The sequence below is a fragment of the Mustela lutreola genome, chromosome 3 (genome assembly GCF_030435805.1).
Source record: "Mustela lutreola isolate mMusLut2 chromosome 3, mMusLut2.pri, whole genome shotgun sequence".
NCBI classification, from domain to species: domain Eukaryota; kingdom Metazoa; phylum Chordata; class Mammalia; order Carnivora; family Mustelidae; genus Mustela; species Mustela lutreola.
Window position 1 is genome coordinate 199,159,107 of NC_081292.1, and position 27,234 is coordinate 199,186,340.

The following is a 27,234-nucleotide window of genomic DNA, read 5'->3' on the forward strand; positions in this document are numbered from 1 at the left end:
CCTAATAATTCTATGGAGTATGCTGGCCTCATTTTACAGAAAACGGAATGGAAGCACAGAGAGTAAGCTACTTACTCGAGTCACACCCCTCAACTTGGACCTACTGAATCCTTCTGTCACCGGAGGGAGACAGACATGGACACGAAAACACAGACGAAGGCCAGACGAGGAGGTGGAGAAGGAAATCAGAGTGTAGACTCAGGAAATCAGAGCTGGAACGGAGCTGGCTCCAGCAGCAGGGCAGAGCAGCCCCAGGGCCGTTGCAGACACCCGCACGGCAGAGGGGGCACGGCGGGCTCGCGGCCAGCGGGGGCTGCATGCTTTTTAAAAACTTTTTATAGCAACTTTATAAAAGAAACCCTGATAGTCGCCTCCAAAGAAAACATGCATCGTGGTTCTGCAACATAACTCTGGACTGGCAAAGAGAAATCCTAACTCAACTTGGCAAAGAGAAGCTACACGTTCGAAGCCAGCTCTGTGGAAGCTGGCTCATTTGTCGTGGAATAAACACCTGGTAAAGGAACCATCCGTTTTTCAGACCCGTGTCTCCTTGCAGAAACCTCTGTTCCAAGAAGCTCACAATATTCCTAATTCATGAAGTCAGAACTCTTTGAGTAAACGTTTAATGATTTTCTCCAAGTAGCATGGAAAGGTTTTTCCTGCTTCCTTGAAATGGCACTGGCCCAGTAAAGACAGTCTAAGATGACTGCCTCACAGGCCCCAGCCTTGGGTGGGGAGGGAGTACTAGGAAACTGAGGCAGCACCTTGATATCCAGCAGGAGAGAACCCACAAGGAGCCAGCCCCTCTAATGCATTGATAACCCCCACCCCTCAGCGCCCCCAACCCCTCCAGCACAATTACTGTTCCTCCTAAGGCTTTCTGACAAAATCAACCTCAACTCACTTTTTAAGGCTTCCCAGCGTGTCCCAAATCAGGGCTCCTCGTGCAAGGCTGAGCTTCTGGCTCTCTCACCAGGCAGATAAGCCCAGTTCTCCGACCGGCCACCTTTATTGACATGCTTTTACCATGACCAGTAAGTCATCTCAGTAGTGACGCGGGTGGAATCAGAAACCAGGGTAGGTGGCAGGATCCTGGGTGTGGCCCAGTAACCCGCAGTAGGCTGGTGGCCTACACCTGAGGCTCGGAGGGACTCACCTTCGGGAAACGCCTGCTAACTGGGCAGTGCTTTGCCTTCGGGCTCTTACGAGTGAATTCCCGGTTCTCCACTCTTTCTATCCTAGGGAAGGCGCAGCTCTAAGACCGAACTTGCAACCTTTACACGGACTGCCTCGGAGGCTAAGGGACATACAGGCTGGGACTCTAGTCATCATTCCAAAGGTCAGTTTCTGGGTATGGTCATCTGCGGAAGGCTTCTAATCTTCCCGTGACACTAGTGCAGGCCTATCAATCAATTAGCAAACATTCCTGGCACGACACCCTGTGGCCTGCCCTATCCCCTCCCCCATCTAAAACCTGTTCCAGGTTCTAGACCTAACTGGAGGAAGCATCTGCTGGCTACTTGTGCACTAAGTGAATCGTGTACTACCATGTCCACGGGTATGTACACTTTACGAAGGGTCATGCTCTCATCCGGAGGAATGAAATTCTCATGGTGAACGTTCAGTCCTTACCGGAAAAGCTCATGGGAGATGTATGGGGGTGGAGATAACCCCTGGCTGTGGAGGGGAAGGGAGAATGGAGAAGGCTTTCTTACCTGTCACGCCTGCTCTACCTAGAGGCAAGTTAGTCCTATGTATGTTACCTCTGTTTGCTGGTTTGGTTTTTAAAAAAACGAGTATGTGAATTCAACATATTTTCAGAAAGATGCTATTTCTCCTTCGGGGCAGGCCTGTCTTGGTCCCCAGCATAGAGCCCATGTGAGTCACGACCCACAGGCAAAGTCATCCAAGGAGCGCCCCCCCTCCCCCCCGCAACCGCTGGCCCTATGGTAGAGTGCTAGAGGCCTGGGCGTGAATTAGGTGCTTCCGTCAACATCCAGAGTGCCTGTCCATAAATGATTACAGAAAGGAAACTGCCAATTTTCTGCTATTTCGATTCTTCCTTATTTTCTTATGACGGAAAATAAATAATTACCAGGATCCCAATTCTGCCTCTTACTAGTCTTGGTATTTGGGCAGACACAAAATTCTCAGTGGCTCTGCTTCCTCACCAGTAAAATGAGGATGCTAATAATAAGGACCTCATTGGGTGGTAATGACGGTGACATGAGTTCATGTTCGTAAAAGTGATGAAAACAGTGCTTGGGCACACAGCAGGTGTTAGAAAATAAATATAAATAGAGAAATCATCTCACTGGATTCCTCCACAGCCTGTGTGATTGCTTTTCCATATTCCTCATTTTACAGGTGAGAAATGAAGCCTGGCATCTAGGTGGTCATGCAGCTAGCCAGTGATGGGGCTGGCCCTCAAAACGCAACCTTCTGACCACAAAGTGTCCTTATAGGGCTATGCCCTCCCCTCTCCTGGACACTGACACCTTATGGGAGGACCAGGACAACTCCAGGGAGGCGTGGGTGGCAGGCTAAGGCCCGGATGCAGCATTGCCAGAAGGGATATAAATTCACAGGGCTCTGTGCCCACAGGGTCATTTGTTCTTCTTGTTCTTTCTCACAAAGACCTCTTCAACGCAGAATGGCTTGGAAACCCATGCCAGGTCAGAGTTTCCAGCCGTGTAGCTAACCAGATGTGATCGAAGCTCTGGTGACCAAACTCAGCTAAGGTACTCTTCAGAGGACGATAAGCAGTTACAATACAGAGAGAGCAAAGTTCAAATGAAGTCTTACAGCTAATTAGAGAACAACTTAGAAAGTACTAAATCTCCTTTCATACATTCTGATTTCAGGTAACTGTATTAAGGATGGATAAAAGAGAGGGAATGAATATGATTTTAATGCCCTTGAGTTTATTCTAATGCAATCACGGATAATAAAAACTCATTTTCACCATTTTATGATATGCTAAAAATTCTACAGTTCATATTTACTATCTTAGTAAATTCTTTCAATTTCTAATTGTAATAAAAAATACAAATTTGTCACCTGAAATATGCTATGGTGGGAAAATTAATACGGACTTTAAAAGTACTTCAAATCTATAAGATATTTATAGATTTAATGAATTACAGAAAGAATCCTTTCCCTTTCAAAGGAATAAACTCCACTTCCCCTTTCTCTTTTCCAAAGTACCTAGCAGAGTGTCTTGGACAATTAAATGTTCAGGGAAGACGTGGAAAAGAGGAATAAATGTCTTCTCATTTTATTTTTCCTTCTTTGATTGCAATGAGCCTTTAATAATTCATTCCTTGGCGTTCAACATCTAGGACTGGGTTATCATTTTAAGTGCCACCATTAAAACCAGCAGCATCGAATGCTGTTCTAGCTACATCACTTTACACACCCTCCAATCCACTCCTAATCCTCCTCTTCCTCTCACCCGGCAATATTTTGGTCATTCTCAAGGTCAAGGTCTAATCATGAGCACTGAAGCCCTCCACACCTTCCCATCTCAAACAGCAGGTGCCCCATCTCTTTAAGCAGGTAACTTCCCCAATGTCTTCTACTTGTTTTATTTCTTCCTCACCTAAAGTCTTGTTTTTAGGGTAACCAGGTCACTAGACTAACCCTCTAGTTCACTCCTCTCCATCAAAACCTATACTCTGCCCAAAAGAGAAGGGCTAACACTGTACACTTTCTATGGAATATGAGAAAACAAAAATTAATTGGCTTTCTACCCAATGCTAAACAACATCTAACCACTACCATTTATATACACCCCTATGAACTCTACCCACACATATGGATTTTTATTGCTGTGTACACCCATATGTACGCTGTGGGTTCTTTTGTAGAAAGACCAGTTCTTTCCTGGTCTACCTGTTTACTCCTTTAGTTTATAGCATGAAAGGCCTGGGAGCATGCACCTGACCCTCTCTCCAGCCTGCCCTGTGGCTCAGCTCGCACTGGGGGAAGTTCAGAAAGTACCGCATGCTTATGATGGTCTATAGGCCTCAGCAATATGTAGTTTAATCTCTTCTAAACCATTTTTCTAAAGATTGTATCAAAACTGGTTTTTGTACAGTAGTTCAAATATTGTACAGGCCTCTCAAATAAATATAATACCATATATTATTTCCCTTCGGAAGACTGTTAGTCATCCAACCTACCTTAAAGCAATTTTCAGGTGTAAATGTATTGGGTTTTGATCCTTTGTTCTATGGAAATGATCCATCTCTCACCGCCTTGATTCCACCATACCATCCTTGGAGGATTGATAGAGACGAGCAATCGGGGTTGTTTGATTTTTTACTGATGCTAAAAATGTCAATATCCAGTCATAGAAGTCTCTTGAGGGCACTGCCTGCGGGCTGGACACTGCATGAAGGGGGTAATTTGCACATGTGTGTCCCTGTGGGAAATGACACTCAGTGCCCCTTCTGGAGGGATGGACATCGTGGGGCATTGGGTGGGGTGTGTCAGAACCAACAGAAATAAGACCGGCATCTTAAATTATCCTGTAATGTCTACAGTCACGTTTATAAAAGGGCCTTCTAGAGGGGCAAGAAGGCTCTAGCTTAGGTGGGTTTTCAGACAGGACTTCTGCCGGGAGGGGCCGTTTTAGACTGCTTTAGGGAAGTTCTGGCAGCGATGGGAACCGCATTCCCGGTGAAGAGGAAAGGCGAACCGGAAACCCCTCTGGCGGAAACACGTAAGTCACGTGTGAGGCCGGAGAGAAAGCCTGCCTCCAGAGTTCACAGAAGTCAACCGATAAATATTTATTGGGGGTCCGCTACGTATCTTGGATAGATGCAAAGTGTTTACTTATTGTAATGCAGTATAATTTTAAGACTGGCTTTGAACAGAGTTAAAAGAGTAGCAGGGATAAGCGATTAGATGACCTCGGAAAGCAGTTCGCGAAAGGTGTGTGGTGAGGTTTCGGTTATACACTTGTCCTGCTTGTAATGCGGCAAAGAGATCATGTCCTGGTTTTGCTTTCTTTTTAGCAAATGGGAGAGTTCCTTGTCATCTTTCCCCACCCCAATTCTCTGGCCCACTCCCCTGTCATTTTTGGTTATGGGTTCTGAAACCAGACCCAATTTTCTCTATTATTTTTGATATGCTGAATTGAAAACTTGACCTTTTTTTTTTTTTTAACCATTTCAACTTGATGCAACTTGATTATTTGTCTCTTTAGTTTTGCAAAAATATACACTTTAATCTGACTAATATTAAATATATACTCCAAAACAAAAACTATGCAGCTGAGTTTCATCACTCTAGGAAAGCAACTCATAAATTGCATTAAAAATTTCATTTGGTTCTATTTTTACCTGACTTGTATCCTGGGAATACCTAACAGTTAATATTATGTCATTTACCAAAATTGGTCTTGAAAAAGAGATAACCAGACACTGAAAAGACACTCTTGTTTGTTTCACTAAGTGGTTCTTTTAAAAATATGAGTAAGTGTTAAAGAGGGAAAATGTCTTTGAAAATTAATCTACTTTTTAAAAAAATCTATTTCTGAATGGCTGCCAGCCAGACTTCAGTTGGTTTCATTTTTCATTTCAAGTCTTCTAATATATGACTAGACAGAATGAAACCACTCTAGATAACCTCATAGAAAACATTGGGGGAAGGATAAGGAAAGACTACCAAGACTACATAATGCTCACAGTTTTAGTTTAATTTTTTTAAAAATCCTGAAGCTATGCCATATGATGGGGAAAAAATAAATTGATCTGTGACAAAGCATTCTCCTTCTTCAAATCTCTGGAAAATCCAGCAGCCTCTTGCTTTACAAAGACTTCTCATGTCTGATAACACTGTCATGCCTTTAGCAAGAGCTATCATACACTGAGCTTATTCATTCATTCATTTAGCAAACATTTAGTGAGCACCTCCTTTTGTGAGGCACTGTCTTAGGTGCTGGGGAAGACAATAGCAAACAAAAACTCCTCAAGCACTGCATTGGGTTTTATCCTTTGTTTCAGATACGGGAACTAGGTGTAGAGAAGTTCAGGTCAAGGTCCCAGAGCTGGTCAATAGCAAGGCAGGGACTCCAGTGTCTGAAACTAATTCCCAGGCATGGGCTTATCTCCCTAGACTGCTGCCATTGTTTTGGTTCAACGCACATAAAGCAAACTGTTTAAAAACTATTTCATGGGTTCACTCCAGTTGGGAAGTCTTCATATTCACAAGCATTAGAATTAGAAATGTAAAGCTGGCTTGGCAGAAAAGCCAAATGGGATAGAAAAATTATCAATGGAAAGACCAATATTTTCTCAATGCTTTAAATTTTGTTCTCCACTTCCCAGTGAGGACAAATCTTGGTGGAATACACTTTGCCAAACCATTTTTCATCCTCCTGCTCACCTTTCCCTTTACTTGCTACCTCCTTGTGTTCCCTCCCCCTTTTTCCTGTTACCACTTATGTCTTTGTTATTCTTTAAATTTTTTAAAAAATTTCCAACTGAGGTAGAATTGACATGGAATATTAACATCTGGTGTCTTTAAGTGGAAGGTGCTGTCCTAAGAGTCATGTGTCTCCTGGCACAGGATTTATTCAGGTGTAGGCTGGGCGACCACTTAGTGGGATGCTGGAGAAGGGACTCACTTCTAGTTCAGGAAAATGGGGGACCTCTGAGTCCCTTGCAACTCCAGGATCCCAAAAGGGGAGGCAAGGTGGTTTTGTAATCATTCCTCAGTCTTTCCTCTACGTTTCCCATGAAGTATCTCATTCTGCCATTGTCATATTGTTTAAAAGCTTGAAATGAACATTGAAATCAAATTAGGTCTAGCTGATACTAGGCATACTCCCAGAAGTGAAATATTTCCTCTAGGCTTTTTGTGCCTAGGGCTCTGAGATGGTCATGGAAAGAGCCTGCTTGTAGGCAAGATGTGAAATGCTTCCAAATATATGGCTTTGTTGGAAAATAATTTGTGACTTACCACTGAGGCAAAATCGAAAGAAAATTGTCACCAGAAAGGCACAAATACTTTCTGTGTAGCTTATATTTTTTTGTTTGATTTGGTTCATAAATCTATCTGACTCCCATGGAATGCATCTCCAGATCTCAACTTACCCACAGTCCTGCAAGCTGGAACAGCTTCAACATTCAACATCCTTCCCTCACTACCTGTTTCACAGAGAGAGGTCTAGTAATTGTCCACTCTTCTGGAATCTGGAGTCAGAAGAGACTCAGAAGTCTCCTGTCTTCCTGACTACAAATGAGCCTCCTTTCCTGCACCCTCGCTAAGTAGCCATCCAGTGTCTGCTCAAACAAATTCCAGATGGAGATTCTGCCCCTCTTAACATAGCTGCTGCGGCATGAGACTAGTTTTGAGTAAATTCTTAGGTAATAATGGAGTCAACCTATATTCCTATAATTTCCCATGCAAGGCTCCTAGCTAGGCCTTCGGATAGTCTGAGCACACTTCCCCACGTGTCACATTTGTCCTACATATGCTTTCTCTATTCCAGTATAAAATTGTTCATAGAATCACAGGATGTTAGATTGGGTAAGGACTTCACAAATCTCTAAATTATTTTATGGATAAAACATTTTGTATTGTTGAAACTTCAGAACCTTCTTTATGTGCGTGCTTTCACTCTTCATGTGACATAGTGTTGCGTCGTCTCACCCTGGTATAGAAGATACCTATACCATATGTTATGTTATATCATATTGTATACCAAGATATTGTATAACAGTCTGTATATGTATTCATTCTATGGGCTTATTCCTTTTTTTAATGCAACCTAAGTTTGCATTTTATTGACAATCACATCACACTACACATTGGTCATAATGAGCCTATATTAATGAAATTCCCAGGATTTTCTCATTCGATCTATTCGATCCATTACTAAGTTCCATTTTCCCCAACCTTTACTTTTAGAGTTGATTTTTTTGGGAACTTAAGTGCATGTGGATATATTTATTTTAAATCAGTTTTGTCTTGTTAATTTGGCCAGTTTTTCCAGTTGACTGGAATTCTTTTGGATACCAAATCTACAACTTTCCACTCCAACTCTACATTTCCCTTCAGTCATTCACAAGCTTGAAGGATATCATTTATCTAACTTATGCCATTAAGTACACAATCTGGGCTTGAATCTCAGCTCTGACGCCTAAGATATGTGTGACCTTGAGGAAGTCACTTAAACTCTGTGCTGCAGCTTACTCATCTATAAGGTGGGAATAAAGTATTGACTGCATGGGATGGTGGTAAGGATTAAATAAACTAATATATGCAGAGTAACAGAACAGTGCTTGACACATAAGAATCAACAGGTATCTGTTATTTCTATTATTTTTTATCCAATTCATCATTGTTAAAGTCATTATTAAAGAAGAATCTAGAATAAAACAGAATTGTAAATCACTTTCCTTTTTTTTTTTTTTTTAAGATTTTATTTATTTATTTGACAGACAGAGATCACAAGTAGGCAGAGAGAGAGAGGAGGAAGCAGGCTCCCCATGGAGCAGAGAGCCCGATGTGGGGCTCGATCCCAGGACCCTGGGATCATGACCTGAGCTGAAGGCAGAGACTTTAACCCACTGAGCCACCCAGGCGCCCCTGTAAATCACTTTCTATGATCACATGGACATAATCTTCAGTACTCTTTGGGTCTGGTTATGCAAACCTACTTGTGAATCTGCACAACTACTGTTATTCCATTCATATTTCTCTATTAAATCCACAATGAAATCTAGAGATATTGTAAAAACTGGCTGCATGATATTCCTCTATACCATAACTACCACATTTTCTTTTTTTATTTTCTTTTTTTTTTAAAAGATTTTATTTATTTGACAGGGCGAGACACAGCAAGAGAGGGAACACAGCAGAGGGAGTGGGAGAGGGAGAAGCAGGCTTCCTGCTGAGCAAGGAGCCCGATGTGGGGCTCGATCCCAGGATGCTGGGACCATGACCTGAGCTGAAGGCAGAGGCTTTAACCCACTGAGCCACCCAGGCACCCACTACCACATTTTCTTCATCTTGCATTCCAATTACTCTATCGAACAAGAATATCACTTAGTCCCCCTTGATTTCTTGTTGGCGTCTAATGATTATCACTTTCATTTCTGAATGTTCTCAAAAATTTCAGAATGAATTCTAAAATTCTGCTGAGATTCTATGTTTTCTCTTTTTGCCAATCCCCGGGCATTAGGGGCTTTATCCATTTGCTGACATTCCTTCAAGATGGGTGGTTGGAGAGGGAAAGTCATGGGTCTGAGTGTTCTCAGGCCCGTGGATGCAATCTGGGCCAGGAGACCCCAATCCACCAGGAAGGGCTACGGATCTGGTATTATGTTGCCACGGGCTTCAATTTCCTCTTATCATCATTTTGTTCTACCTTACCAGGTGGGAAATCATGATCCTTGATTAAAAGCCAAGAATAAGAAGAGATGAACAGTCCTTTGTTTTTCTTGTCAGAGGTCCTGTCCTTCTCTTGTACTTTTTTCTACAATAGCAAAATAAAATTCTACAGTAAAAAGTACAACTAAAAATAATACTCCACTCTTGACAAGAAATTGTAACTATGTTATTATCAAAAATGGGAACAACACACTTGGCATCATAAGCATTCCAATTTTCTACATCTGGTTTAATTCTGCGACCTTCATTTTCTGTAGAATTGTTCCTTGCCAGCTTTTTAAGTCCCTTTTGTTGTTTTTAGAATTTTTTTTACATACTTCAGCTCACTCTGGACTCTAGGCTTCCTGACACCATTCTAGTGGGATTATCTCTCTCTTTGGTATTTGTTCTTGGTTATTTGCCTGTCCTTGCATTCTTCTTTAAACGGCCTTTTATATTTTGAGTTAATTCGAGCATGCCCTTTGCGGCCATGGCCATCTCTTTACCTGTTTTAGAACTTTCAGACCTCTAGTTCTAATTGTTCAAAAAACTGTGGACTCTCAGAGTTGACAAATGTGTGTGTGTGTTTGTGTGTGTGTATGTGTGCATTAACTTTGATAATCTGGGAAAATATTCATCATTATATTATCAGAATTTCATCTTTTTTTTTGCTTAATTCATTACATATACAATGAGTGTCCACGCATGTGTGCACGCGCGTGTGTGTGTCATTTACTGGGTATCAGCTATATGCCAAGTTCGGTCTTATTTACTAGGATACAAAGATAAACATGATAGATATAGTGCTGCCCTCTTGAAGCTTAAAGTTTCACAACAAATAGATAAGTGAGTGCAAAGGCACTCATGATCCAGTGTGATACGAATTTGAGAAGGAAGTTTAAGAAGCTTGGAGAGCACATAGAAAGAGCCCTAATCTCAGTTTTAAAAGTTGGGTTTCTCATCTCTTTAATCTAGTTTCCCCTATAGAATCCTATTTATTTCTTCTCTGAGGTTCGCAATTTCGCTCCTAATATCTGAGATACACATCTGGCTATCTCCATCACCTGCTCTTTGGTTATCATAAAAGCTAAAATGACATGGTCACTATCTTCCAAGAGTTTTGGCATGTAGTAGACATGCAAATGTTATTGAATAAATGGATCAAGTTTCCTTCTACCTCTATTTCACCAACCAATCTCTTCTTCGTTAAAATTAGATCCAAAGTAGTAGCTCCTTTCACTTCGTTTACCTTCCTAGAGATGAAAATAAGGTAAATTGGTATCTGAAATTCTGTCTTCCTTTAAACATGAATAAGACTTCTAGCAGATGCCAAAAAATTTAAGTTTCTCATCACTCCCATTTATTATTTTTGGGTCACTTTTGTATGCTATATCAGAAGTAAATGACACCAATGCTTGATATGGCTGGAAGGTCTCAGTTCATTTATTCTCTCAAAACTATTTACGGAGTGCCTACTATGTGCAAGAAACTGTTCTGGACACTGTATTTTTTTCCTTCCTCCTTTTAACTTTGCCAGGTGTGTGTCCTTTCTTGGGTTTACAGATGCCCACCCTTCTGCCTACCTTGGAACATCTGGATTCCTGCTGCATGGGACAGCTTATTGTCCATGTCTTCTCTGTCATAAATCCTGCCATTAACCAACCTGTTTTTAACTGCAGATTAATTCAAGCAGGGTTTCTCAATCTTTTGGTAAGGAAAACATTCTTATTTTCCTGTGATGTTACTGAAATACCAAATTAAGTGATTTTTAAAAGTCAGAGCTATGAGACAAAGCACTACATTGTTTGGTAACTGCATCCGTAACCACCTGCCATTAAAAATCATTGATCTTGGGGTGCCTCAATGGCTTAGTAGGTTGGGTGTTTGACTCTGAGTTTCGGCTCAGGTCATGATCTCGGGGTTGTGAGATACAGTGTCACATGGGGCTCTGGGCTCAGTGGGGAGTCCGTTTGAGATGATCTCTTTCCCTCTGCCTCTGCCCTGCTTGTGTTCTCTTTCTCACTTTCTCCCAAAATAAATACATAAAATCTTAAAAAAAAATCATTGATCTTAATGATGGAAGTAATTAACATGCTAGAAGAACACAGCCAAATTTATAGTACTATTTCATTGATTCATCAACAGGACCTGTAACTTTCAGGGATTTGAACTTCATTTACATATTCATATACCCCATATGCAGCATAAAAACTGGAATTCACTTTCAACTCTCAGACATGTAAATATCAGCATTATTTTCTTAATTCCTCTGATCTACTTTTTGCAAAGTCATTTACATAATCTGTAATCAAATATAAAAACTGTCCCCCAAATAAACCACAACTTATTTTCCATATAAAATAAAGATATACTATTTTCTTGAAAAGTACAGACTTTCATCAGAGTTTCTATACCAAGTATTTGAGTCATCAAATCACTTTCATTGGCTGTGTTTTGAGCTCAGAGTAATTTGTCAGTAAAGAAACAACAAATCCATTTGTCTTTGGTGTTTTCCTGGTGTCCTGCTAACAAATTGCTCTGTCCACACGAGGTCATGGCCACCTGACCTGGAAGTGGGCTTTGCTGAGTCAGGAGGTCAGAGATCACCATGGACTGCTAAATAAGCAACAATGCATAAAAATAACAGAGATAGAGGGGAAAAGATCCTAATGCTAATTAGCCTATCAGCTAGGCCAAATACAGTTTCATCCAAAGACAAAAAGAATTTTGCATTGGGCAAGAAAACTTTCAATGAAAAGCAGAAAACAAAAATCATGTGTAGTGAGTTGCCTAAAAGTCCTGATGTTTTATCCCATGAGGTATATCATTTTAATAACACTGATCAAGACTTTGCAATACGGTTAAGAAGCAACTTTTGAAAAATGTTAAGTCTGTTTTCAAGTTTGAATTGGTCACAATTACCAAGAAATATAGAGCAAATTTTAGGAAAAGCTAATTATATCTGGGGAAACTCTTAGTAAAATTACTTCTTTTGATTAGGATATAGAACATATGAATGAAATAATTAAACATGTTTAATTTACTAACAAGAAGTAACTGAGATATACTAATACTGTGATCCCTATGATCATTAGCAACCTCTAGAGTGTATAAGTACAAATACAGTCCATAGTGGCCTTGGACTCTTTGAGCAGGAAGTTTACCCAGCAGACATCACCTGGGAGTCACTGTGATGGTTCACATTCGACATTAACCCTTTTACTGCTGACATGTCAGTGGTTCTCTTTTTTCCTTTTATTTTCATCTCATATACTTCACACAATTATATATGGTATTATACCTATTGGCAACTCAAGGCCATGAGTGATCAGCAAAAATGGCAGATTTTGTTTCTTATTTGAGACTACAGTTCTCATCTAATAGTTTCTTAAATTACCTTCATTTGAAATTCTTGGCACAGCAAAAAGTTTTATTAACTCCCTCCAGGTAAAAACAGATGGACATAAGAACAAAAAAGTAGACATAAACAGACCTTATTTTCTTGGGCTTAAGAGGCCTTTTCAGATGTGCCAATCAGTATAAAATGAAGAGAGTACCCTGTAGAAAATAAACCCTTGGGTCAAGAACAAAAATATCAACATAAGAACAGTCATGAGTCTGTTGACCACTAATGTATAGAAGTGGGTGGAATGAAATAATCAATCTGTGCTCAAGAAATTAAGTCCATGGCAATGCGCTCAACTGATCATTTGCAAGACATGACTGCTGATTTATGGTTTCTGGGTGGCTAATGAGTTGCATTAGAATCCCAGCATGTTCATGTTGGAAAAGAACTTCAAAACATCTCAGTGAAATTTCTCTTTTTATAAAAAGACCTGAAGTGTATAAGGAACTTGCCAACTAAAAAGTAGCAGGGCCAGGCCTTGAATATATGTCTTCTAGTCCTATTCTATTCAAGAACATTTTATCAAGAACTTCCTAGATATACAAACCCGTGCCAAGAACTAGAAAAACAGTGAGTGGAGTACCAACCCTGGCCTCAGAGAACTTTTGATTCTGCTGAGGGTTACCAGCCAGATAAAAAGGACACATGTCAATGCACACTGTTAGAGGAGAAGTACAAGGTCTTATTAGAGCACTTTGACTTGTGGGGGAAAGGGGCAAATAAGCAAGATTAGGAGAGTCAAGGAAAGCTTCAAGATGGAGATCAGACCTACATGGATCCAGATTACCCAGAGGAATGGGGCACAGTGAAGAGGGAATGAAATGGGAGAACATGATTTTAGCAGAGGAACTCGGATACACCAAAGCCAAGATGTGAAAGACATTTGGGCTTGACAGGGTGATCATTATCCCTAGAACCAAATGAAGAGATGAATCTAGAGAGAAAGACGTCTATGAACTAGGTTATGGAGCCTCAACTTGATCCTGAGGTTAGCAAGCAGTCCCTGAAGGGTCATAAGTGAGGGGTGGAACCAGCCAGAGGCACATTTCAGGGTGAATGCTAAGGCAGTGCAGGGATCAGACTGGTGTGGAGCAAGAGAAGTCAGTGAGCCACTGACACCGGAGAGCGCATGTCCTGGTCCTTAGAAAGAGAGATGCTCTAATGACAAGAGGTTGAACCGTCATCCTTACTGAAATTTTGTTAGCTCGAGTATATCACTGTAGAGCCGGAGCACCTCCGAGCTCACAAAGTCCAGTATGTGGACCTTGAAGACTAAAAACCAGGCTCTGAAACGGGCCTCAACCAAAAGGCCTTGCGTGCGCAACCAGCTAGCGGCAGCCCCAGAGAGCAGTCGCATCGCTGTCGCACCCAAACCAGGGGAGATGCCACCCTCCCTGAGCCCCTGGGTCCTCGGCTCTACACGGGAGTGATAATACCTATTTGTCTACTTCATAATGATACTGTGAGGACACGCCCTCTTCCTCAGCAGGAAATGAGAGTCATACTCCCTACTTCATAGCAATGCTGTGAGTTAAAAGATAACATATGTAAACACACGTAGGTCTAACACTTGGGTAGCAGGAATACAAGGTTGTTAGTTTCTTTTCCTGTGGTAATGCAAAAGCTGTTCTCTGTGAAAGTAACTGACTCAACAAACACAGGTAAAAACGGTCGACTTCATTTACGCTAGGCTCTACCCAACTGACTTAACGAAGCAAGTCAGTGAATGTTACATTGTGAAGATTCTCCTTTTCAGTGGGGATTGTCTTGGTTGACAAAAAAGCAAGAATGAAAACACACACTTTCTTAAAGTTAGAAAAAGAAAACAATACACCCGAGTGTGAGTGTATCCTTCCGTCGCAGCCCAGCCAGGCTCTCATTTGGAATGTCTCTCTCTGAGGCGCCTGGGTGGCTCAGTGGCTTGAGCGTCTGCCTTTGGCCCAGGTCATGATCCCAGGGTCCTGGGATTGAGCCCCGCATGGGGATCTCTGCTCAGTGGGCAGCCTGCTTCCTCCTCTCTCTCTGCCTGCCTCTCTGCCTACTTGTGAGCTCTGTCAAATAAATAAATAAAATCTTAAAAAAAAAAAAAAGGAATGTCTCTCTCTCTCTGAAATGGCTGGCCCACCTGGGGCTCCCCCTCCCTTACTTGGCTGCTAATCTACAAAATCTTTTTAAAGTAATGAAGGGGCCAGTCTAAAACGTGACTCTTGTCACTGATACAAAGAAAGAGGTCTATCAGCAACATAAACACAGCAACAGATAGGCAAACGTTAACCATCTGAACACTGGCAAGGCCCTACGCTAAGTACCTCTCATGGATTATTTTATTTAATGTTGACCAGAAACCCGTGACATAGACCATTCTATTCTTCTCACGAAGAGAGAGGAAACTGGGGCATTCGTTTGCTATTGCTGCTGTAACAAATTAGCAAAGTTCGCAGCTTCAAGGAACACAAATGTATTATCTTATAGTTCTGCAGGGCAGAAGTCCAACATGGAGCTCACTGGGTTGAAATCAACGTGTCGCTGGGGCATCACTCTTCTCTGGAGGTTCCAGAAGAGGACCTGTTTCCTTGCGTTTTCCAAGCCAGCATTGTACCTTCTCTCTGGCCATTCTTCCATTGTCACATCTTCCCCTTGCCCCCACTCTGACTTCAGCAATAGTATCTGACCCTTTCACTCTTCAGGAATGAAGTTTCACCCTCTTGGGAGCAATGTAGCCCCAGCTGAGAATGCACAATCTACTCCAATCAGGGATGCTGGCGTTGAGGTAGAAGCTCTGGTTTATCTCCCACCCAAAGCTCCTTGGCTTTCCTTTCCTCTGCTGGGTTAGCAGCCATGCAGTTTGGATGGAACTGACTCGAGGCTTAAGTACTAAGCACGGAAAAATTTGTGCAGGGAAGGTACATACTGAGAACTCAAGACACGAGAGTTTCCATTATTATTATACTATTATTTCTACAACAGACAATAGAAATGTTAAATTTGTACGTCAAATAAATGATCAGCCGAGAAACACATTTTAAATGCAATTTTTAACATCCCCCATATCCTTAAATTAATCCAATACTTAGGGAGAGCTATACATTTATTTTCTTGTTCCTGGTTAAAATAATGGATGTCCCTGATCTAATTCTGCCTTGGTTTTTATTACTTTTCTCAGTAACAAAAGCCAGGAACAAAATCGGATTTTGCTTCTAGCAGTTTAAATAGATAAAAATCAGTGTGACTGTCAAAATCCAGGTTGGTCTTGTCAGGCTGAGATGAAAACCAGGGTTCCACTTGAAAAAGATGAATGTGGACACTAACAGTAAAAAGCGCCTGGCTAATCGAGTAAACAAATAGGACTTGCAAGTCCCAGATGGAATATGTATAGCACTGTAATCAGCAAAATGTCTTTTTACGGTTATTTTCCTAGAACATTCTTAAAGTAATGCAGATCTTACAAGGGGGTGGGAGCAGTAGTACGATTTCTTTAAACTTAAAATTTTTATTTATTAGCTTTTAAAAAGTTTTATTACTTTTTTCTTTTCATCACAGCCCTCAAATACACGAAGTGTAGCGAAGTACCTCAGACTAATAGAATGATCTAGATCAAGAGGCGATAGACTAGTGTGACTTCTGTGGCCCAAAACGAGAGTAACCGGGCCAAGTTGGGATCTTGGTTTTATATTGAACCTACTTCGTTTGGAAACTTCACTTAGGTAATCTATTTTAATTAGGTGGTACAGTAGTCAAAGAATATTCTTGGAGTTAATTAAGCATCCACTTCGTGTCTAGCAGCAGAAGAGGCGTACCTCATTACACAAGGCCAGGACTGAGATCTGCAGGCTTACACCACCAGTCTTCTCCTGTAGTCTGGGCTCCTTCTGCACAGCAAGATTGCCTCCTCCTTCACATCCTTAGGTTTTTTTCTACAAGACTTCAAAGTCCCCTGGCTGAACTTGTGGTCAAGGCAGGCGTCTCGGGCTGGCTCTACGGAGCCCGAAGCAGAGCTGTTATCCCCATCACCTGTCCCCTCCGCTCTTCGGTAACGGAACTCTGAAGTCCTACCTGGGCACACGCACACCCAGCATAATCCAGGACCCCCTTGAGACTCCCCCATGCGGCTCCGTGCTGGCCAGTGGGATGTGAATGGAAGGAAGATGTATAACTTCTGGGTTGTCCCCTTAAAACGAGGGGTGTGGTCTCCTCTGCCTCTTGCCCCCCTCTCCTCGGCTGAAGGGTGACAATATCTTGAAACAGAAGTCTTAAGGACAGGATGGAAGAGCTACAAGATAAAAAGACGAGTCCCTCCATCAGCCTGCGCGCTCGCGTACATTTTCGCAGGGAGAAACTGACCTTTACATTTTGAGGCCACCGTTGTTTTGCTTTTATCGCAGATGCCAAATAGGCATCCTAACTAATATTTGCTCAAAAATTTCCCTCACTGCCCTTCTTAAAATTTCTAGCATTTAATGTTTTGGATTAAGAAGACTTCTGTATCCTAAAGAACTATGAACAAATGTCCTAATACCTCCAAAGAAATCAAAATGGACAGGAAAAAGGCTGATTTTTAAATTAGCATTGTAATTTTTTTTTAAGCTGACTATTTTGGATAAACCTAAGAAAGCACATAAAAACCATCATATATTCCTTTTATCTAGTTTCCACAACTAAAACATGGTGCAGAAAGTTGAGGAAGAAGGCAGCACACAGAAGATTCAAAATAAACAAAAAGAGGTATAGGATGGCATTGGATTGGTTTATTCAGAAAGCTGGAGGTCCTCTTAATACCGCGATGTCACACAGGATGGTGACGGACTGCCTCTTCCACTCCAGAAGGGAAACCATTTTCAACTGCAGCAAGAATGCCTTGACACTTTGGAGAAAAGTGTTCTCTGAGCCCTTGTTTAATCATGTGAATCCGATATTGAGGGAGGCTGTGAAATCTTTCTCTGTAGGTATTTAGAAACGGGATAGATTTTAATCTCTCAGGATGTCATGTTAGAGTTTTACCCCATGAGGTCAGGCAGGAGGACTGAGGACAACAAAGTCCCTCATTCAGGGGCCAGATGTGATCCCGACACACCCCTCTTTCTCCCTTCCTCCCTCTTTCTAGAATGACACTAAATTACCTTCTGCTTATAAGCAGTGAGAAGCAACAAGCTTCTGTTTCTCTTTGCTTTGTGTTCCAGAACAACATGCCTTCACCCATGTCTTCCATTCCCTAATGTGCCAAAAACTGCAAAATTTAATGTTAGGGGACTCTGTATGTGTGTACGCATGTGTGTGCAACAGTGGGGAACAGGGAGGTAGAGCTAGGAAAGGAGTTTCACAATATATCCAGATTGATGGCCACATCATTCTTTTCAAAGACACACACACACATTCTGTTCTAATGCAGGGTTTGGGAAATCAGATAGGGGCTTCTGGGGAAGGGCCCTATAATGGCATAAGTTCCAGGCCTCCGTCCAGATACATCGAAGGCCTTCAAACACACAAGTCAAAATCCTGTCAACAAGTTTTATGTGTTTTGCTTGTACTTTTGGTGAAAAGAGTACTCCTTTTTAGGAAGATACATTTGAAAATGCAGAAAATCTTACTTATTAAGAGGTGATAAAAGCTGAAACAAAAGTGGTATAATTACCAGGCGGGACGCGCAGATTACAGAACCGCTGTGACCTCTCTTTACCTGCTACCTACCTTCCCTCCCCCATGAAGAAATGGCTTAGCTCACAGATGCATTTAGAAGTATAAACTGAGCCCGCCCCACTCAATCCCCCTTCCCCCACCTTAGGACCTTTCCGCCTGCCTGCAAACAGAGTGACTTCTCAGCTGCTCCTGACCATGCTCAAAGCTTTGGGCACAGGCACAGTCCCTGACTGAGTAGAAAATGTCCTATAATTTCCCATTTTGCCTGTGACTGGGTCTGCTTACTGCAGGGATAAAGTGTTAGCAAACCATTGAGGCCCTGATACAAAGCCACATTTTCCAGGAAGCATCTATCAGAAATAAAGCGGACGTTTCGATCTCCCCTTACTTGACTTCTCTATCTTTCCACACGGCTTGGCCCACTGTAGGGTAGATTAGCAAATATTTCTGAATGGGAAAACATATGGACCTGGGTGGGCCAGTTTGCTGACCCCCTAAAATCCCAATGAAAGTTCTAAATTTGAGGCTCTATTTTTTTCAAAAGAATTATTTTAGAAAGAGAGAGAGCAGAGCGGAGGGCAGAGGGACAAGGAGAGAGAGAGAAAATCCTCAAACAGACTCCCTGCGGAGCAGAGCCCCATGCAGTGCTCGAGCCCAGGACCCCGAGATCATGACCTGAGCTGACGTCAAGAGTTGGATACTTAACTGACTGAGCCACCATGAGGCTCTGTATTTTTTAATCATTTACTCCATTAGTAAATGCTAGCACATGGATACCCAATGAGTACAAATGGTTACCATGTACCTTGGTACTAACACATTACATACTTTATAAAAATACTCTAAATTAGAAACTTGAAATGACATGAACAAATGTAAACCTAAGTTCCAGGAGATTCTTCCCACCCCGCAGTGGACTATTCTGAGTACTCCACTCTGTTGCCTGCTGGTCTCAACTTAAAAACTACTGCACAAGGCTAGGAGAGAAGGATCTGGTAGTCTGGAGCAGTCCGAACAGACCTTGGCAGGCTGGTAGGGACCCCGTTTCGTGCAGCCTTGCCCTCCTCACCAGACACTGTAAGGAGGCTCTCCATTTAATGGCACATGCCCAGGAAGTATGTGTTGAACTGAATCGGAAGGAGAAAGCGGATGAATGGGTTCATTGAGCTAGAAGCAAAAAGGGAAGGGCATTCCGAGTGTGACTTCTCTTGGAACACTTTATTCCAAAAACAGACATCGCAGAAGTGGGATAGAGGCTGGCTTTCATCAGACCCTGACTTCAGAACCAACATAAGGTGAAGCGGCAGGAAACGAAGCTGGTTACCGGAGGAGAGGGAGAAGAGAGAAGGTGGCAGGTCACTCTGGGTCATGGAATCTAGGCAGATTTCGTTCTATCTGCACCTGATTCCCTGTACAACAGAATACGGAATTGCTAGACACTTTAAAGACGTCAACATCATCGCGTTTTATGTTTTATAAAGATCCGACGAGTTAGGAGGCGTATCAGAAGGATTAATATTTGCGTTTGGTTAGAACAGCTCTGAGGAGTCTAGAATGAGATGATGAGAGTCTGGCTATGATGATGAGATGATAAAGGAAATCATGGGGAAGAAAGTATAGTCAATTAGAAGGAATATGATCCAGCCTTGGAAACCAGTAAGATACAAAGGAAGAAAGAGAAGAAAACATATATGCCTGGAGATGATTCCACCACTTGGAAAATGAACAAATTTAACTGATTTCTGGAAATCTTCCTCTCTCACGATTTGCAATGCTTAAGTAACCCCAGTGTGACTGATGTCTCTTTGCTCCTATTTAAATGCTTGAGGCTCACCCTATAAACTCAAAGTAAATTCTGAAACATGGAACATGGACTACATTTTCACAAGTCCAGGGTATTATTTACTAAGTTTGCTGGAAGATACAATCACGAAATGGCACTTGGCTTTGAAGAAAAAGGGAACATCACGTTTGTGTTTATGCAGTTGACAGCTGCTGGCTTCCTACACAAAAGTGAACCATCTAGTCAACCACAAAGACTAGTAATAAGTTCATGACCTTTTCAGCCACATTTTTCCTATATGTGAACTCCATGGCATTGTTAGCTATGGAGTTTAGCTCTGGGGTAATTCGGACAGCTGGAAAATAAAAAGGGATAGAGGCTAGAACAGACAACAATGCTGGAAGAAAAAGAAACCAAGCCTTTTCGCCAAATAGCTGTAATTCTGTGGACAGGTTAAATGATGTGCTTATGTCTGTGCAGTTCATTTTTTGAAACCGGTGTGACTTATTCCGAAAACGGACTTAAGATGGGAAGAAATGACCAAAAATTACATAAAGCTCACTTTCCAAATAGAGTTCTGCAGAAAATACAGCTGCCATCTGGCCTTCTGGCTAACTTCACTCCTTTCTTTTTCAGCAGATATTATTTAATCCAGACCACACAGTTTGTTGGTCTGGTTGGTTCATGAAAATTTCAGAACATGACTCCATGGCAGGAATGTTTGGCAAGTGACAGGACATTAGCTGCTTGACATCAGAGCAGTTTCCTTGTCTCTGGGTAAGTAAGTCTCCCCCAGGCTCTGTGTGCTCGGGTGCCTTCAGCTATGAAGTCAGACTGATTATCCTTGTCCTCTCTCAAGACACGACGTCTGCAACGCACTTTGAGACAGGTACTGCTCTCGCATATATGTGGCTGCTCTAAAATTAACTACAAAGACTTTACTTTTTTTAAAAAAGATTTTATTTATTTGACAGAGAAAGACACAGTGAGAGAGGGAACAGAAGCAGGGGGAATGGGAGAGGGAGAAGCCAGCTTCCTGCCCGAAGTGGGGCTCCGTCCCACATCATGACCTAAGCCAAAGGCAGATACTTAACAACTGAGCCACCCAGGTGCCCCAACTACGAAGACTTTAAAACCCAAGTTCACAGTTAACGGTATGATGGTCTACTTGCATCTAAATGGATCTAGACTAAGTTATTTCGTGTGAAATGGGAATAAAGTTTCCCTAGCCTCGTCATATAAAATACAACCTGTGATTTAAAATTTGGCCAAGATGTATGAAAGTACGGAAAAAAGAATTTGGTCTGGGTTGGCTTTTCAAATCCTGTTTAAACTAAGAAAAGAGACATTTAATAATAATAATAAAAAAAAAATCTCATCAGTTACATAGTGGCTTTTCTCCCTTTCCAAGTTTCTCAAAAGGCAGAAGCTGCTGGTCTCTACAGCTACCTATGAGTCTCCAAAGAAAGTAAGAGGGTGAGCTGAGAAGCAGAGCCTATGAACTTCTGCCCGGTCCGGATGGGGAGAAGTCTTCCCGTGACATTGGGGGTTTGGCTTCATTTCTCGGTGGTCTCACTTTGCCAGCAATGCTAAAGACTGCACAGGGCCCAAGCATGTGGAATCCTACAGATACCGCCATTGCGGTGACCATCAAGAATAGCAGGTAGTAATCGGGGCGCCTGGATGGCTCAGTGGGTTGAGCCGCTGCCTTCGGCTCGGGTCATGATCTCGGGGTCCTGGGATCGAGTCCCGCATCGGGCTCTCTGCTCGGCAGGGAGCCTGATTCCCTCTCTCTCTTTCTGCCTGCCTCTCCGTCTGCTTGTGATTTCACTCTGTCAAATAAATAAATAAAATCTTTAAAAAAAAAAAAAAGAATAGCAGGTAGTAATCTATCCTAGGGAGGCAGATTGGAGGGGTAAATGGCTGTCCACCAAAACCCGGCCATAAAATAAAAATGAATGGAACAATTCATTTGCTGGAGGATGATGCTATAGTTTGAGAAAATACTCAGGCATTACTTTACATAATTTTCACCATAAACAAGATTCTAACAAATTATAATTTCATGATCCTTAAGGCTATATTAGATATTTATCACACTGTTCAGATTTTCATTTTCTATTAAATCTAATTGATCACAAGTTTGTCATTCATTTGCATAATTCCATTTCCTTCACCGTTTCTTATTCTGAGTATGACATCATGGAGTCAGAGAATGGAAACTGTTTCTATACTTTGGGAGGAAAAAAAAAGCAATGTTTGTGATAACCCAATTTTTTTTCCCTCCTTCTAAGTTAAACACTTATAATTCTTAACACATGTTTTTTCTTGGAACCATTTTTACTTCTGGCTTTATGTAAAATGTGAGAATTTTCTATCTCAGAAAATGGCACCAGTTCATTTCTTATGATGTCCCCATTGTATGTTCATTGCCAGTGAGACAATCTGTTTAGAACTATCATTATTATTACTATAAATAGACCTGTAAAATGTGCTTTTCGGCATGTTTCATCATTTTCAGTTTCAGAACTGTGCTATTTAAGCCCTGATCAGAAGGTTAACACATAAAAACATCTAACGGACCTGGCTTTCTGGTATGGAATTCAAATTTACTTTGTAGATACAAATAATACTCATTTGCCAAGAGTGTTCTGACTTAGTATATACAAGGACTGCAAAACCACAGATGTAAATATACTATTAGTGTTGGACTCAGGCCTGTTATTAAAATATATAGTTCGTGAGTTTTAGTAATTTTTAAATTAAGAGTTAAGAGTTATTTCTTAGTCAAGTCATAAAAATCTTAACGTTCAGGTTTTTTAGGTATGTTTTATAGGCACACACAATACTTTCAATCCCTAAAGCTCTTGAAATAAGGCCCAGTTATCTAACTTCCACCATCTAGGCATAAGGATCTTATAAAATAGCAGAATACTGAGGTGAGAGATTGTTTGAGATTCTGTGAGTTGCATTGTTTCTTAATCATCTGCCAATAGGTCTCTTCACTACTTAAAAAGGCAGAGATGTATGCACATGTGTGCATATACAAAAACATACATGCACAAAAATATTGACACGCACAATGGAATATGGAATGGAAGGAGAACTAAATTCAGAATTTAAATATGCAGTTTTTAGTTCTGCTTCTAGCAGCTCAAGTATTTCAAGTTCTCTGAGTCTGTCTCACCATTTGTAAAGCAGCTGAAGAACAAATGTGTGTGTGGAAACCTTTTGTAAACAGAGACAAAAAGCACTAAACACACACAAGGGTTGTGTGTTTGTATGTGCGGTCACTATAGCCTGACCCAGTTCATCGAACAAAGGCGGTTTTCCTCAACTCTCTCAAAGACATCTAGATCTTTAAAAAAAAAAAAAAAAAAAAAAAAGAGAGAGAGAGAGAGAGAGGAAAAAATAGGATACTTGTAAGTTAAGATGAATAAAAGTAAATGAAGTTAAAAGGAATCATGCCACATTAAAGAAAATACTGGGGAACCCACCTGGTCCTTCCCAGGAGCTATTTCTGGTGCCAGGCCAAATCACTGCCTATTATACACAGCTTCTTCTTTGCTTTTTCTATAGAAACCACACTTTTTCCAGAAGAGCCCAATTTTCCCACAGGCAGTTTCCATAGCAGTGTTCGAGTGGCCTGACACTGAGGGGGACGGGAGGGAGGCCGGTTGAAGGGCAAAGAGGAGAAATGAAAGGGATCCTGAAAGGGGAGGGAAGAAGGAAGGGCGGCCTTTTATGTCGACTGGAAACTTGTTTGTCAAGTTCTTGTAAGTCAGGGACTGTACGTATATCCAACCATACTTACTACAATTTTTTAAAAAGTCATTCAGAGTTGACATTTCCTAAATGTCATGTTTAGCTACAAAACACAACCCTGGCAAGACGTCAAAGGTACTGCCTTTGTTGCTAAAATCGGCTTTGTTCGGTCACAGCAAATAACTCACAAACTCAGTTGAAAAGCATCTTCTCGTGTATCCCAAAAATCACTTTAAAAGACATCTACAGACAGTAAAAGCCACTTGGATTTTCTACACACTATGCCTCAACATGGGAAGAAAGGACATGAACAGGAATCCTTGGCAATGTTAGCCTCCCCCTTTGGCATGGACTCTGGAGGCAGAAGACCGAAGAAGCACAGAGCAGGATGGAGGCGGCCAAACATGGCTGCCGACACTGGGGAAGGTCTGTGGCCCCATTTCCAGGGTCACGAGGCTATGGCTGAAGTCATCTCATGGTACAAAGGCGAGGAACATCAACATTCTTTCCTACTAAGTGCAAAGGGAACCTTCCCTAAAATTCGTGGGATTGTCCAATGCACTTTCTCTTCTTTGGGAGAAAAGAGAGGGTCTGAGCTAATGATTCACGTTGTTAAAATTATGGACATGGGCAAAGAATTACTCATGGTTAGCTAAGCTTAAGATTTGTTCCAACACGCCTTCCTGAAGCGTCTCCTCTTAAAAACAAACTCACTAGGCAAATGTTTAACTTCATTAAGCCTGTACTGACATCAAGAGGGTAGATTTCCAATGGACCTCGCCATCCAAAATGTGGATCAGGCCTCCTCACCGAAGGCCTGCTTGGATATTTATGGAATGTTCTCTTCTGACTAGAAAGAGGAGCAGAGTTCAGGCAAGAAAATGTGGGAGCTGTAGTTGCCTACAATAGTGTGACGTATTTCTGGTTTAGACTAGAGCACAGAACTTGTAAAAGTCACAGCTTCAGGAAGAATTGATAGAAATGTGTCTGAGTAGCAAACACCTTCAGAATTATCGTTGGGGGGATAAACTAAAGTAAGTCAGGGGTGTGTGTGTGTGTGTGTGTTTGCACGCGCGCATGCACAAGAGGGGATGAAACAAAGGGTCTTCAGATTTAAAATTGGGACATTTGGGGTACTGCAGCAACGGGGGGTAGGGTGAAGGGCTAGAAGTGAGTGAGAAAATCAGGGGCTACATCCATGTGCTCTCGTTTTCCCCTTTGGGGGGTACTGACTTCCTGTAAAAAAAAATGAGAGGTTTATTTTCATAACAGCAGTGAGGAATCGCTAGGCAGATGTGTGTGGGTTGGTTCTGGCCCTTGATTAGCACAAAGGAACGATCTGCCTTTACGTTTCACCAAATATATCCATTGAAACACACACAAGGGGCCTCCACTTTAGTTGCACAAGCAAGATCCCAAATTTCAACGCTGTGATCATGCTGTTTGAGGAAAGTTTAAATGGGGCCAAATTTCTATTTGCAGAACCATTCTCAGATGTGGTTAACAACTTACATGCACTTTTCCTCTACTTTTCTAGGCTCCTCTACTGAAATCAAGGTATTTTGAAGATTTTTCTGCGTCTTGATCAATGAGGCACTGATAGTCACCAGATGTAGTTCTTAGGGCAAACCAGAACCTGTGACCCCCCGGGTCTGCTGCAGCAAACCAAGACTGCTCCCAAGCCTTTTAAAGACCAGCCCTGCCATGTACGACATGTAGATGTTCCCGTCAAAGTAGCTCCCTTTTGACAGCTAAAATTGGAATGTGGCTTTGAGCACACACACAAGAAAGCTCACCGTGGCTGTGTTTTTGTGTCGATGTGGGTGTTCCCCTTCCCCGGCTTTTTCACTTTTTTCCTCCTAGAAGCTGGTTTTTGTGCTGTTAATCCTCTTGGAATGTAGCTCTTATCACCACCTAGAGGAATTCATTACCCTTTGGCCCTCACTGCTCCCCAAGCCCATTAGACTAAGGAACAAGGGAGCGATTGTCTGGGGAGCTGCCCCCTGAATTCAGGTGAGCTGGCACTGAGCTACGATGTATCCGGTTTTTCCTATAATCAAAAAGGAAGGGGAGAAATCAATCATGTTGCCCCCTCCAAGGGAGTGGGAGGAAAAGAGGCTTCAGGAACAGAGGCTGAGGCTCCCTACCATTAAATCCAGCTCTTCTAAAGCCAAGGGTTTAAAAAAAAAAAAAAAAAAAAAGGCAGCAGGTTCACAGGAGCATTCCATAGCTGCGTGTGCACAAGGCCAGAGCAACTGATCAATAGCAGGGTTGGGGGTGGCGGCGGGGGGGCGGGGGGGGGACCAGTTAAACCAGTTATTTGGGATGATGTTTAAGAGAGAGAAACACTGCTTGTTTGCCTTTCTTTTTTAGTTTCTGCTGGTTGTATAGTGGCTACGAGACTAAAGCGTTTTGTATTTTACAGACAGCTTGCAAAACTCATTTTATGTCTTGAAGTGCATGCCCTTTTCTATCGGCCTTAAATCGCCAGTTTCCCTCACGCGAGAATACAAACTCAGAATACCAATGCAGCCTGCTTCTCTTTTGGTTCTAAACTATGAGGCATCGTCTCAGTCTCATTGGCCAGGCGCTATCAAAACCCGAGAAGGAAGGACACAGAATCGCATCAGTCTCTGGTTGTTTCTTCAAGCGCATCAACACAAAACTTGAGATGTGAGCCTGAAACATAAAAACTGAGATGTACCTGAATGAGAAAGATAGCCAAATGGACTGGAGAAGAGATAGAACAACATTGTCAGAAGCCGTTAAAAGGTAATAGAAAGTAACCATTCATTGAACAATACTGAACTAGACCCACCCTCTAAAAGAACTATGTCAGGGGGGCAGGGATTGATAACCAAGCTCTTCAGGTGTTTCTAGAATCCAGTATTTCCTGTATGAAGTCCAAGACCATCTCACACTTAAAGACCGCATTATCGTTTGCTATGTTTTTACAGGGCTGAGCTGTAGCTGTATTTGAAGCAAAAACTCAATTTATAATCTCTCACTGGAGGAATGAGGGAGGGGTAAACACCAAAATTCTTATGTCTCACCTTTCAGTTTAAGGTATGTAAATCAGTCGTCAATTCTGAATCCAATATTAGTGACTCCCTTTGGTAACAATTATGCATGTCAGAACACCAGGAATAATGCAGGATTAACTAAAATACATCAAGTGTTGGAAAAAAGTTACTGACAGGCGAATAAATTTATTTTTTTAATGGAAAATTTTAGTCCCTGGCAAAATAAAATATGTGCCATT

General features: G+C 41.8%; 1 protein-coding gene across 5 annotated transcripts in view; it reads right to left on the minus strand.

Moving 5' to 3' along the window:
- Nucleotides 1-27,234, minus strand: part of SPATS2L (spermatogenesis associated serine rich 2 like) — a 167,039-nt gene that overhangs the window by 95,047 nt on the left and 44,758 nt on the right. Inside the window, exon 1 of one of the 5 annotated variants that reach the window (XM_059168479.1) lies at nt 905-1,027. The exons of the other annotated variants lie outside the window; for them this stretch is intronic. The gene's annotated coding sequence lies outside the window, so the exon portion shown is untranslated. Of the gene's footprint in view, nt 1-904; nt 1,028-27,234 lie in introns of those variants that run through there. 5 annotated transcript variants of the gene reach the window in all.